Below are 12,090 nucleotides of genomic sequence, written 5' to 3'. Positions count from 1 at the left end.
ATCAGTGACTCTTTTGCTGTTTTTAATTTTTTTTAACTTTCTGTTAACAGAAGACCTTCTCTTTTTACTCAGTACCTCAGTTCTTGTGCTGTTTTTTTTTAAATATTTTAATCAATCCTATATAAGTTTCTCTATATACTGACAATGAAGCAGGTAGGCAGCTCTGTGCTAGCTGCCTCTGGGGAGGAATCTGGCAGGCCTAAAGGAAGCACCGCCCTAAAAATCTCTCCCTAGGTAGTCAGTTCGTGGTGGAGAATCAGGAAGAGAGAAGGTTATTCTCTAGGGCAGATAGAGACCAGCCTGAATGGAGGAGGAGATGAGGGCAGAGAAGACTGTGGATCCTGGAACGAATGAAACCACAGACAATGTGTCAGAGTCACAGAGGCGAGGGCACCAGCCTCTGCTTCCTGGATCGCTATGAAGGGGAGGACCTGCAAAATGATAAGTGCCTTCTGGACCCTACACAGTACCAGCAAAATCCCTGTGTCCCAAGCATGGCATTGAAGAGTGTCACTGAATCTGAAAGGGATAATAAGTTTCAGTGGCTTTTGGGGAGGGCAAGAAGGCATTCCACACTCCTCAGCCCTCATTAAACATACATATCTTGGTGTTTGCTATGGTTAAATTGTGGCCCCTGAAAAGACACATTGAAGTTCCAATCTTCAGTGCCTATGAATCTAACCTTATTTGGAAATAGGGTCTTTGCAGATGCAATCAAGTTCAAATAAGTTCTCACTGGATAATGGTGAACCCTAATCCAATATGGCTTGTGTCCTTGTAAGAGGAAAAGAGATACAGACACAGAGGAAATATGACCTTGTGAAGACAGGTGGAGATTGGAGTCATGCCACCAAAGCTAAAGAACCACTGGGGCTACCCACAGCTGGAAGTGACCAGGAAGGAGCCTCCTCTAGGAACTTCAAGGGAGTAGGGCCCTGCCAAGACCTTGACTTTGGATTTCTGGTCTCCAGAGCTGTGAGTGAACAAATCTCTATTGTTTTAAGCCACCCAGCTTGTGCTACTTTGTTATGGCATCCCTAACAAACTAATCTAGCACCCCGAAAGAGCTTGGAATTGTGATACAATCCGAGAGGAGAAACTCTGGAAGGGTAAATAAAATTTTGTTTAATTAAATTTAAAATTCTCCCTCTAGCCAATGGGGAAAAAAGCTTTCCCCCTTCCCCTCAATTTAATGTTTTCTTTAGACAACTTGATATTATAAATGCTTTCCCTGTCTTTTTGATATCTATGTAAATCTTTCTGAAAGCTAAGTAAGCTACTTGCCAATTTTGTATCCCGAGAATGCCTTCCTCAGGGTCCTCTGCGCCGAGTCATACAAATGTCAACATCAAAGAGGCGGTGCCTGTCCTGTGGGAGGTTAAGCCTACTACTGGCTCCTGGATGTAATGTCCTCTTTCTCATAATAACAGAAGTTTTTATTTCTCCTTTGGTACAGATAACAGGTATGCAGTAGATTGTGTCTGCCTGACTACATCGACCTGTGAGAGTTCTTTCTCTTTGGGCAGATTGCCTGTGATATTCATCGTGGCGTGATTGAATACTGGGTTGGCAGGAGATTTTACATTTAATTATTTTCCTTAACAACTCCAAGACAGACTGAGGTTAAGTTTTGAAGCAGCCGAGCCGGATGGGGTCATGTTGGCAGAAATTAAGTTGAGTTTAATAACTCATTAGGAAGAAGAGAAGTTATTCCATACGTCATCAGTTCTAACAGGCATAATTTTTCACATTTTAATATAGCTTAACACCTCTGGAATTGGGGTGCACACTATTGATGGTATATCAGAGTTTAATTGACAATACTTCTTTTTACTGATATATACAATAATTGTGTGTCATTGGAGCCTATACAGATGGTACTTCTTATACACCCAGATTATAAACTGAGTTTTGTTACATTTGGAAGAAACGCTGGGTGTTGTGCCAAATGCTCTGGATTTGAATTTCATCTCCCCCACTTACTAACTGCTTTATATTACTACAGTGACTCAGCTTTCTTGTGCTCAGTATTTGCGTGATATACCTTTTTCCAGTTATAATTTTTAGATAAACGAACTCTATGATTTTCATGCTTAGACATTTCAGTGGTTTCCCACTGTCAACACACCGTCCACACCCCTTGGCATTGTATGGGAGACTTTGTTGTCCAACTGCAATCTTCCCAGCATCATCTACTGTCAGTGTTTTATAGCGGGAATTTGTGACATCCTTATGTGATGAAGTGATGTCATACTGAGTGAAAAACTAAGGGAAAAAGTGATGTAGAAAAGTTTTCTAGTCCTAATGAGGCCATGAACTATTATTAGACTTAGGTTAAAAAACCCACCTCATTTCTTTGGTCTCAACATCTTCATCATAAAGAGAAGGTTGTAATAAATGGTTTCTAATGTTTACATCTGGTACACATCAACTGTGATATTTTCTGGTTCTAGCAGAATCAAGTTATAGTTTTTCAAGTCACTCACCAACATGATGTTCTGGTACCTTCGTTGGATGTTCAAAGACAAAAAAGAAAGAAATTGTGATGTTCTTTCTACCCCTCTGAAACTCACAGGAACTTACTACTCTTAAAAGGAACTTATTACTCTGAAATGACCAGCTGGTCCCTCTCAAGGTCTCTCCAATCTTGGATCTTCCCTCCTTCCTCCACTCCCTCACCATTCCCTTATTCATTAGCGAGAGCTAGCTCGAATGTTATCTCTGCCCTGGCCATGGGCTCTGCATCATGGAACCAACTCTGAGTGTCTTTCTTGACTGAACCCCCTCACCAGAAAATACAAGGTTACCATTAGGATTGGCCTAGAGAGGAACATTTGGCTGGTACGTTTCTGCAGCGAGCCTGATTCCTGCCTCAGTCCTGCCTCACAGGTGATGGCAATGGTGTGCTAAAGCTTGTGATTGCCACTTGTCAATATAGACTGCCTTTCCATGGTTTGGCCCCTGTTCTCCCTGAAATACAAATGTTGAAAGAACATGGTACCTTAAACTAGACTATTCATCCACCCATCAAGTACCTACTGTACAGCAGACATCATTTCACACACTGGGGATGCAAAGGTGAATAAATCAGGTTCCTGAACTCACCGTCACAGTCCTCCTAAGTGCAGGAAATCTTCAGGTTGTCTGTGTCCACAAATCCAGGGAACACATGCATATTGTGAATATGTGACTAATAACCCCCACCACGGCACCTTCTCCCTACCCAAAACTGGTGCAGCACAGTGTTCCTGCTTGACACGTTCCTCTGCTCTCACTAACATTCAATTCATTTTGAAAGAGACCTTCAGGTAAGCCAAGTATGAGATTATCTTTAACTTGAAAAAAGCTAAATAGCAAGAAACCCATTAAAAGGGTCTTTAAGTTTCCCAGTCTCTTTGATGTTAGCTGTAAATAAGTCAAAGCTAAAGAAGGCTGCAAAAGTAGTTCCTACTTGGACACATTCCTCTTCTGTTTAATTTTGACCTGCATCAGTGGTACTAATGGTTTCAGAGGCCGCATGGATTGACATCCCTAAAGAATGTTCCATGAAACACAAATAAAAGAGTTATCCAATGAAAGGATTCTGAGATTAGAAAAGTCTGGAAAACATTAGGTCAAATAGGTTTCCTTATTGCGAAGTCTAGAGACATGAATGTACTAATGAGGACCATGGATCTCTAAGAGAAGGAATATTGTATGGAAACAGATCGGGGCTGGTCTTCTTTGGGAAATCTTCTTCCATGTGATCGTTTGACTTTGGCCAGGGTCACCCGTCAATACACGTATCAATGGGGGATATAATATGTGACAATAAGGAAAGCTGGTCCCTCAGGGGAAAATTAAACTTGAATTGTATAATACTTTGTGTCAATGACTTTCAAAGAATAACAGTAAACCCAGACATTGAGCTCCTGGTGGGCAAGGATCGGGTCTGCCTCCTCAGTGTTTGGGGCAATATCCAGCACAGCCTGGCATTCAAGACATGTGTGCTGAGATAAATTTAATGTGCAGGTTTTCACACACAGTTCTGGCTTCACATGGGTATATATGGGTTTATATGCATGAGAAACTGCATTCACTTAATTCATCGTAAACATTTTGCTTCCAACTAGTATTTCTACCACTGCATGTATTAAAAACTTTTTATCAACAACACAGAGAACGTAGTACTTTTTGGTTCTAATTTCCTCTGAAAACCAATAACACTGTAATCAGAAGAAAATCAGTCCTGCTGCTGAGGCTGAGAGCCACTTACAGGTGACCTTTTCAGCATGGAAATCGTTACCCTCTTAGCTGTGCCCGCCCAGAAACTGCCCAGCACCACAAAACAGCTGTTATTCGTACACCCCAGCTGATTGTAGGGTAGCACAGAGCAGCCCCAGAGCGAGTAAATGTTACTTTTACCTATTCCTTTTGGAAGAAGAACTCAGTAGCCATGACTTGCTGTGGGCCAGATTTCCCCCCAGATGATATTATTTTCCTCTGGAGTTTAGATAATTCCTATATTCTTAGGAGAAAGGAGGAAGCACCTCCCAGAGAGTGCTGTGCCAGGGGCTGCCTGATTCTCTCAGTGTGTGCCAACAACATGGCCAGCATGATAAGTATTTTGTGGGGCTATTTTTCTTTTCTAAAATGTCAATGCTGTTGTGATCTGAAAGAAGAATCATGCCCCCGGGGAGCATTTGGAGAGAGGCTTAGTATAAGGACACAGGTATTGATTGTATTGACTTTCCCTTCCATCCCCTGCAAGGACCTGGAACTTTCAAAGAAACAGGGCCTTTATTCTTTACCTCTATCTTTGGACTGAAATCTCTCCATTGACAGGGCTGAGCCAGTTGTGTGTGTGCAGGAGGGGTGTTTTATGTTTTTGTTTGAATTTTCTTACTGTAAAAAAATTTTAATAAACCCCAAAGTAAGATGATTCAATAATTATCAAGGCTTTGTCAAATTGTTTCTTCTTTCCTGACTCCCTTCTCTTGCTGGAGTGGTTTAAAGCAAATCCCACACATTATGTCATTTCATGCTTGCATGCTTGAATTTACATCTCTAAAAAATAGTAATAACGCCCTGGTCGGATGACTCAGTTGGAGTGTCGCCCCATACAACAAAAGGCTGTGGGTTTCATCCCCAGCCAGGGCGCTCACTTAGATTGTGGGTTTGATTCCCGGTTGGGGAGCTTAAGGGATGCAGCCAATCAATGTTTCTCTCTCTCTTTCTCCCTTCCTCTTTCCCTAAAGTCAGTGAACATGTTCTCAGGTGAGGATTTAAAAGTAAAAATTAAAACTAATAATAGCCAAAATATTATTATCTTATCCAAATATGACATCCTAACTCACAGTGGGTTATCATATTTGCAATATCAAGATGTTTTCAATTACCCAATTGTCTTTCTTATTATTGTTTATTCAAATAAGAACCTAAAAAAGGGCCACATATTTCATTTAGTGTATGTCTCTTAAGTTTCTTTTAATCTAGATCAGTACCGTCTCCCCTACTTTTTCACGCCAGGAAAAGGGGGCTTTAATATCCATGAAAGAGACCACTAATTACCAATATTATTTCTCTCCTTCTCCAAAGGAATGGAGTTTTAAGTCGGGTCCATCACTGCCCAATATAAAGACTACATATCCCTGTAACCCTCACAGTGAGATGTGACCATGTGTGCAAAGGCGACAGTGAATTTTCCAAGTCTCAGGTAGTATCCTTTAAGGATAGAGGCATGCTGTCCCCTTACCCATTCTTTTTCCCCACTGCCTGAACTGCAGGCATGCTGTGACCCACCCTGGATGGTGCAAACAGGACAGCACCCTGGGAATGGCAGAGCCAGAGCGCCGGAGGTATCAGTGCCCCTGAGGATTTTGTGGAGCAGAGCTGCTCTTCCAGCTCACTCTGCTCCCTCCTACAAGCCACTGTTACCTTGGAATTTTGTCACATGCAGCCTCATATTTATGCTTACAAATTTAATATCTATATTTCATACGTCTTCAACCCAATTTTCTGTTCTGTGCCTTTAGGAAGGTATTTTATCTCAGTAATTCTGGGTTTCTTCAATTATTAAAAGGAATGATATCAATATCTATCTCATAGCATCATTGTAAGAATTAATTCATGCATGCATTTACTCAGCAGATATATAAAGTGTACCACGTGTCAGTTAATGTACAGTGCACTGACTTAGGGTCTGTAGTGTCAAAATAAGACACGCTTCCCGACACTCTCTCAAGGGAGGCAGCGAAAAGAGATAATCACCTTATAGTGCAATAATTTTTACAAAAAGAAATGAAGCACGTCGTGCTATGGAAACGCATGTCAGGAGCATCCAGCCCTGCCGGGGTGGGGCATCACGAAGGAGTTCCAGGTGGGGAGTATCTGAGGCAGGGTTAGGTCAAAGGAGCTGATGTTCAATCAAGAACTCATACACTGTCAGGAGCTTGTACACCATTGGGAGCTACACACACAGTTTGTTGTCTCTCCTCCTTATTCACTTGATAACGTATGTTGGTGTCCTGTTTTGTATGAGGCACCGTGCCGAATGCTACCCATACAGCAAAGACTGAAATATGGCCTGTGTTCTGCTTGGGGATGTTCACAGTCAAGTGAGGAAGACAGACATTAAGAGAGAACTTATAAAACACAGTAAGAAGTACTTCAATGGGACCCAGAATGCATCAGTATAAAAACAGAGCACAGATAAAAATAATAGTAATTAGCTCTTACTGAGCTCTCCTCTTGAGCTCAGCACTATGCTAAACACTTTATACACATATGTGATTTTTAATGACGATAACAATAACACAGAGTTTGAGCCAGGCACTCTTCAAAATGCTTTGCATCCATTAATTTAATTATTCTTCACAATAATAGCCCTAAGAGGTAAATAATATTATCTTCATTCTCTGATGAGAAAACTCAAGTACAGAGAGCTTAAATAATTGCTCAAGGTTGTGTGGCTGATGAGTGGTAAAGCCAGGACACGAACTTGGGCTTCACCTCTGCATTCTCAGCCACTCTGCTGGGGCTCCCCTCACAGAGCACCCAACCACATATGGAAACAAGGGAAGGCTTTGGGGAGTTGAAAGCCGATAAGGCCCTGAGCTAAAGTAGATCAATGATTACTTGGAGGAGACTGTAGCTATCTGAGGGAGTCATGACAGGACTTGGCTTATTAGATATTGGTGTGGGTTGTTCTTAATTTCAATGTCTCTGGTTATATTTTATTTGCTTTTTTCTTCTATTGATTATGTTCCAGTTAAAGGTGAGATCATATGGTATTTGTCCCTTACTGCCTGGCTTATTTCACTTAGCATAATGCTCTCCAGTTCCATCCAATAGTGGGGGGGGGGGGGGACAGTGGGAAGAGGGGATTACAGGAACTACTATAAAGGACACATGGACAAAACCAAGGGGGAGGGTGGAGGTGGGGGAGGGAGGTGGGTTCAGCAGGGGTGGGGTGGAGGGATGGGGAGAAAAGGCATACAACTGTAATTGAATAACAATAAAAATTTTTAAAAAATAATAATAAAATAAAATAAAATAAAATCTCTCTAAAAAAAAAAAAGAATACAAGAGAGCCAAGAACAGAGCCAGGGGAAACCCTAATGTTCAAGGGTAGACTGAGCTGGTGAGACCAATAAAAGAGACAGTGTCAGAAAGTTTTCCTCTTCTTATTACCATGAACATAGAAATAAATTCTGGAACTTCAGCAGCCGTCTTATAAATGTGAGGCTACAAGAGGAGGAAAAATCAAGAGAATCACAAATACATTGATCCTGACATAATTAGGGCACCAAATCACATTAGCATTTGGCTTTTTTCAGACTTCTTACTAAGTGCTCATTAAACAGTAGAAATTATTCTTAGCTATAGAGTGAGAATAGCTGTCACAAAAGGCAGTTGTGAAAGCCAAGCCTAGAACAGTGTTCGTTGCATATTCTACACTTCCTAAGCAGACGGCACAAAGATACATGGCAGTAAAAGTTTCTTAAGCAGTCATGTGACAGTCTGGGGGCAAATCGAGGAGAGCAAATGGTTGAGTAGCTCTAGTGTTGGGGACCAACTGCAAGGGATAGAGTAAAGAGAACAGGTGAGGCAGAGTATATGGTAAAAATATGTTTCTTTGATCTGTGGGCTCAAGGTGGGTAGGGGAGAAAGAAGATAAATCCATTTGAGTGTTGACATCTTGGATCTCCCCATTTTGTAGAGAGGCTGAATCTTCAATGAGGACCAACTACAAGATGAGTAGGTGAAAATGGATAGAGGAATAGATATGGTGATCAAATACAGGGATTCCCATAATTTAAGATTTCAGAGGTAAAGTGGTTTCACAAAGAGACAAGTACAAAAATGAAAGGTTGTGATGCAGTGGAAGTGAAGCCTGTTGTCAAAACAATTAATATTAATAGCTAGGATTTTATTTTCGACCTTGTCTACCAGATCCCAGGTATTGTTTTGTTAAGGCTGCCAATAACAAAACACCACAGACTGGGTGGCTTAAACAACAGACTTTTGCTTTCTCATGATTCTGGAGGCTAGGTCTTCAAGATCCAGGTTCAACTTCTTCTAAGGCCGCTCTCCTTGGCTTATAGATAGCTGTTCTCTTGCTGTGTCTTTACATGGTCTCCCTTCTATACCTCTGTGTCCAAATGTCTTCTTTTTATAAGGACAATAGTCATACTGAATTAGGTCCCACCCTAATTATTTCATTTTACTGAATTAAGACCCTATCTTCAAACACAGTCTCATTCTGAGGTACTAGGGTTTAGAATTTCAGCATATCAGTGTGGTAGAGGGAGAGGGAGAGACACAATTTAGACCATAGCACGAGCAATGTGCTGTTTCTTCTATACCTGAGTGTTTCTCTGTATACTAGGTTTCTCTATACACTAGGAGGGATCCCAAAAACCCAGAATTTATTTGTAAAAAATTGTGTATTTATTCTTACATGTTTAAACTTCAGTCACCTTCAAACTACTGTCCATTTGACGCAATACACCTATTGAAGCATTTTTTCTACTGCTCAAAACAATTTTTGAACTCATTGATTTTAATGCCTTTTAGTGCTTCTGCCATTTTTTTTGTTTCACCTCTTCCACATCACCAAAACATTTCTCTTTGAGGACTTTTTTCATCCAGGGAAACAAACAAAAAATAAAACTCTAGGTAAGACAGGGTAAATAGGGAGGGTAGGGCATTGGGTCTTGTCAGTTTTTTGGTCAAAAACTGCTGAACACTCAGGGTGGTGTGGACAGGTGCACTCGTAAATCCCCCGATATGAAATGGGCGAATGTGTTGAAAGAGTCTTCAAAAAAAAATTCACTGAAGCTAAACACAGCCTCTCATAACACCACCAGCTGGTGTACTGATACAGATGAGTTCCTAGAACACTCACCTAACAGGGGACTCCTGTACTACAAAGGGCCCACTATCCAGAAGATAATTCCAGTTTTACAGGGGCCCCCTCATAGCATTTAATCCTCACACAAGCCTTTTGACACAAAGGTACTATTTTCAATTTTACACATTAAAAAACCCTTAATACTCAAGTAGTTCAGTAACTTGACCAAGCTTGTTTTGGGGGCTGCTATAACAAAGTATCATAGAGTATCATAGAGTGGGTGAATTACACATTGATTTATTTCTCACAGTTCTGGAGGCTGGGAAGTCCAAGATCCAGGTACCTGCAGATTCAGTGTCTGGTGAGAACTCTGGTTTGTAGATGGCCACTTTCTCACTTCATCCTTACAGGGAAAGGAGAAAAAGAGCTCGTGTCTCTTTCTCTCTCACTTTTTAAATCCTCATCTAAAGACAGTTTTTTCATTGGTTTAGAGAAAGGGCAGAAGAGAAAGAAACATTGTGAGAGAGAAACATCAAATGGTTGCCTCCCATACACTCCTGGACTGGGAAATCGAACCTGCAACCCAGGTTTGTGCCCAGACCACAAATGAACCCGCAACGTTTTGGTTATCAACCAACTGAGCCACATCAGCCAGGGCTCTTCCTCTTTTTATAAGGACATTTATTCTATCTTGAGAGTCCCGCCCTCATGACCTAATCTAACCTTAATTACTTCCCAAAGGTCCCATCCCCAATCACACTGGAGATTAGAGCTTCAACATATGAATTGAGGGTGAGTTCACAAACTTACAGTTTACAGCACCCAAGTAGACACTACTGTTATCTGGACATGCTTGCATTGGAGCTTGAATCTAACTGATTCCCAAGCCCACGCAATTTATTTCTATTTTGCTTCTTTCTCTAAAACTTATATACTATCTTTTCCCAAAATGTATTAGAGGAGACATCTTCCTTCTGACATGGGTCAAAATATTTTTATCCCCAAGTCCTGAGCTTGGATAGGTAATAAAAAATAGAAAGTAGGGACCATCGATCATCAAAGAAAAGTAATAAGAAAGTTTTGAAGGAGACCAGTAGGGGAGAAGAACTGGGTGGGAGGGCTGTGAATGGTGCACAACTCCAGGATGCTGCATTCCTGTTTGCCTGCAGAGTTAGTTTCCTATTGCTGTTATATCAAATGAGTGCAAATTTACTGGTTAAAATGCCACAAATATCTGACAGTTTTGGAGATTTAAAGTCCAAAGTGAGTCTTATGGAACTAAAAGCAAGGTGCTGGCAGGGCTGTGTTCCTTCTGTAGGTGCCAGAGAACTCATTTCCTTGAATCTTCCATCTTCAAGAGGCTGTATGCATTCCTTGGAAAAGGCCCCTTCCTTCCATCTCCAAAATGCAGCACTCCAAGCTCTGTTTAAATCATTACATCTTCCTTATCTCACTGTGACCCTCCTGTGTCCTTTCTTATAAGGACCCTTGTGATTATATTGGACCTACCCAGATAATCCAGGACACCCTTCCCAAGTCAAGACACTTAATTATATCAGAAAAGTCCCTTTTCCCATTTAAGCAAGATATTCATAGGTTCCCTATGGGCATCTAGGGGTGGAAGAAAGAATTGTTCAGCCTACCACACCTACTAATTGTCCATTAGTGAATAGTTAAACTAGGAGAGAAAGTACCATGGGTTCTCTGCATTTAAATACTTTTACAAGAAGAAATTGGGACTATAGCACTGATAAACCAGTTGAATAATGTTTCTTTATATGGTAACGTATGCAATATATATGGAGTAGTCAATGGGGGCTGATAGTGATTGCTTTGAATAATGAACGTGTCCAGACATAAGATGTATACCTGTTATTATGTTAATGTTTGGGAGCTTAAAAGCAGAGCATGGATTATGGTCATGATTCACTTTCCTATGTGAGATGTGAAAGAAGCAATAAGACATTACTATTGTCAAGCACGGGACTTTAATTGTTTCTCTACCCTTTATAGCAAAAGCCATCTTAGGCAAGCATGGTATACTTTCTCATCTGGAGAAAGGAAATAATAATAACTTCCTTGTAGGGTTGCTTGGAACTTAAACGGAGGTAGGGGATGGTGCATGAGAACACATTGTAATGTTACTTTAATTAGACTACCTATGGCTGTGCCACTGTTCACAAGTATTTGGCACCCACTTCCTCCAGACTTACAGGAAAATCCCCTTCTTCTACTCCCTTGAAGTTAGAAGGAGCCACATAACCTGAATTAGTCAACCAAATATGATGGAAGACTCCCAAGCTCCCCTTCCCCCACAGTGGTCGTTGTGGGAACAAGTCTTGGCATCAAGTGTCACAAACACGAAGTGCCTGAACTTCTGAACCTACACATGGAGGTCAATTGCACTGAAAAGTGGCCCAGTCTCAAAGCAGAATGGATATGAACCAGAAATAGACTCTTGTTTAAAGCCACTAGAACCCTGGGTGGGGGTTTGCTTTTGCAGAATTAAACAAGTTTAACCTAACATACTAACACAGAGATAAACCTTTACAGGTAGAAGAGGCTGCCTCAGACAGATTTTGATGATAAACTGCTTCATGGCTTTAAAAATTTCACACTAAATTTATGTTATAGCAGTATTAATAATAATATAACTGCTGTTGGTGTTTATTAAACTCAAGGGACCATATCGAGCACTGAGATTCTTTGCACGCATCTGTACAGTTTACACTGGTATCTGCAGTGCCAAGAACAGT

Source organism: Desmodus rotundus, chromosome 3 (genome assembly GCF_022682495.2).
Source record: "Desmodus rotundus isolate HL8 chromosome 3, HLdesRot8A.1, whole genome shotgun sequence".
NCBI classification, from domain to species: Eukaryota; Metazoa; Chordata; class Mammalia; order Chiroptera; family Phyllostomidae; genus Desmodus; species Desmodus rotundus.
The sequence above is the reverse complement of the archived record's forward strand: the minus strand, read 5'-3'. Positions refer to the sequence as shown.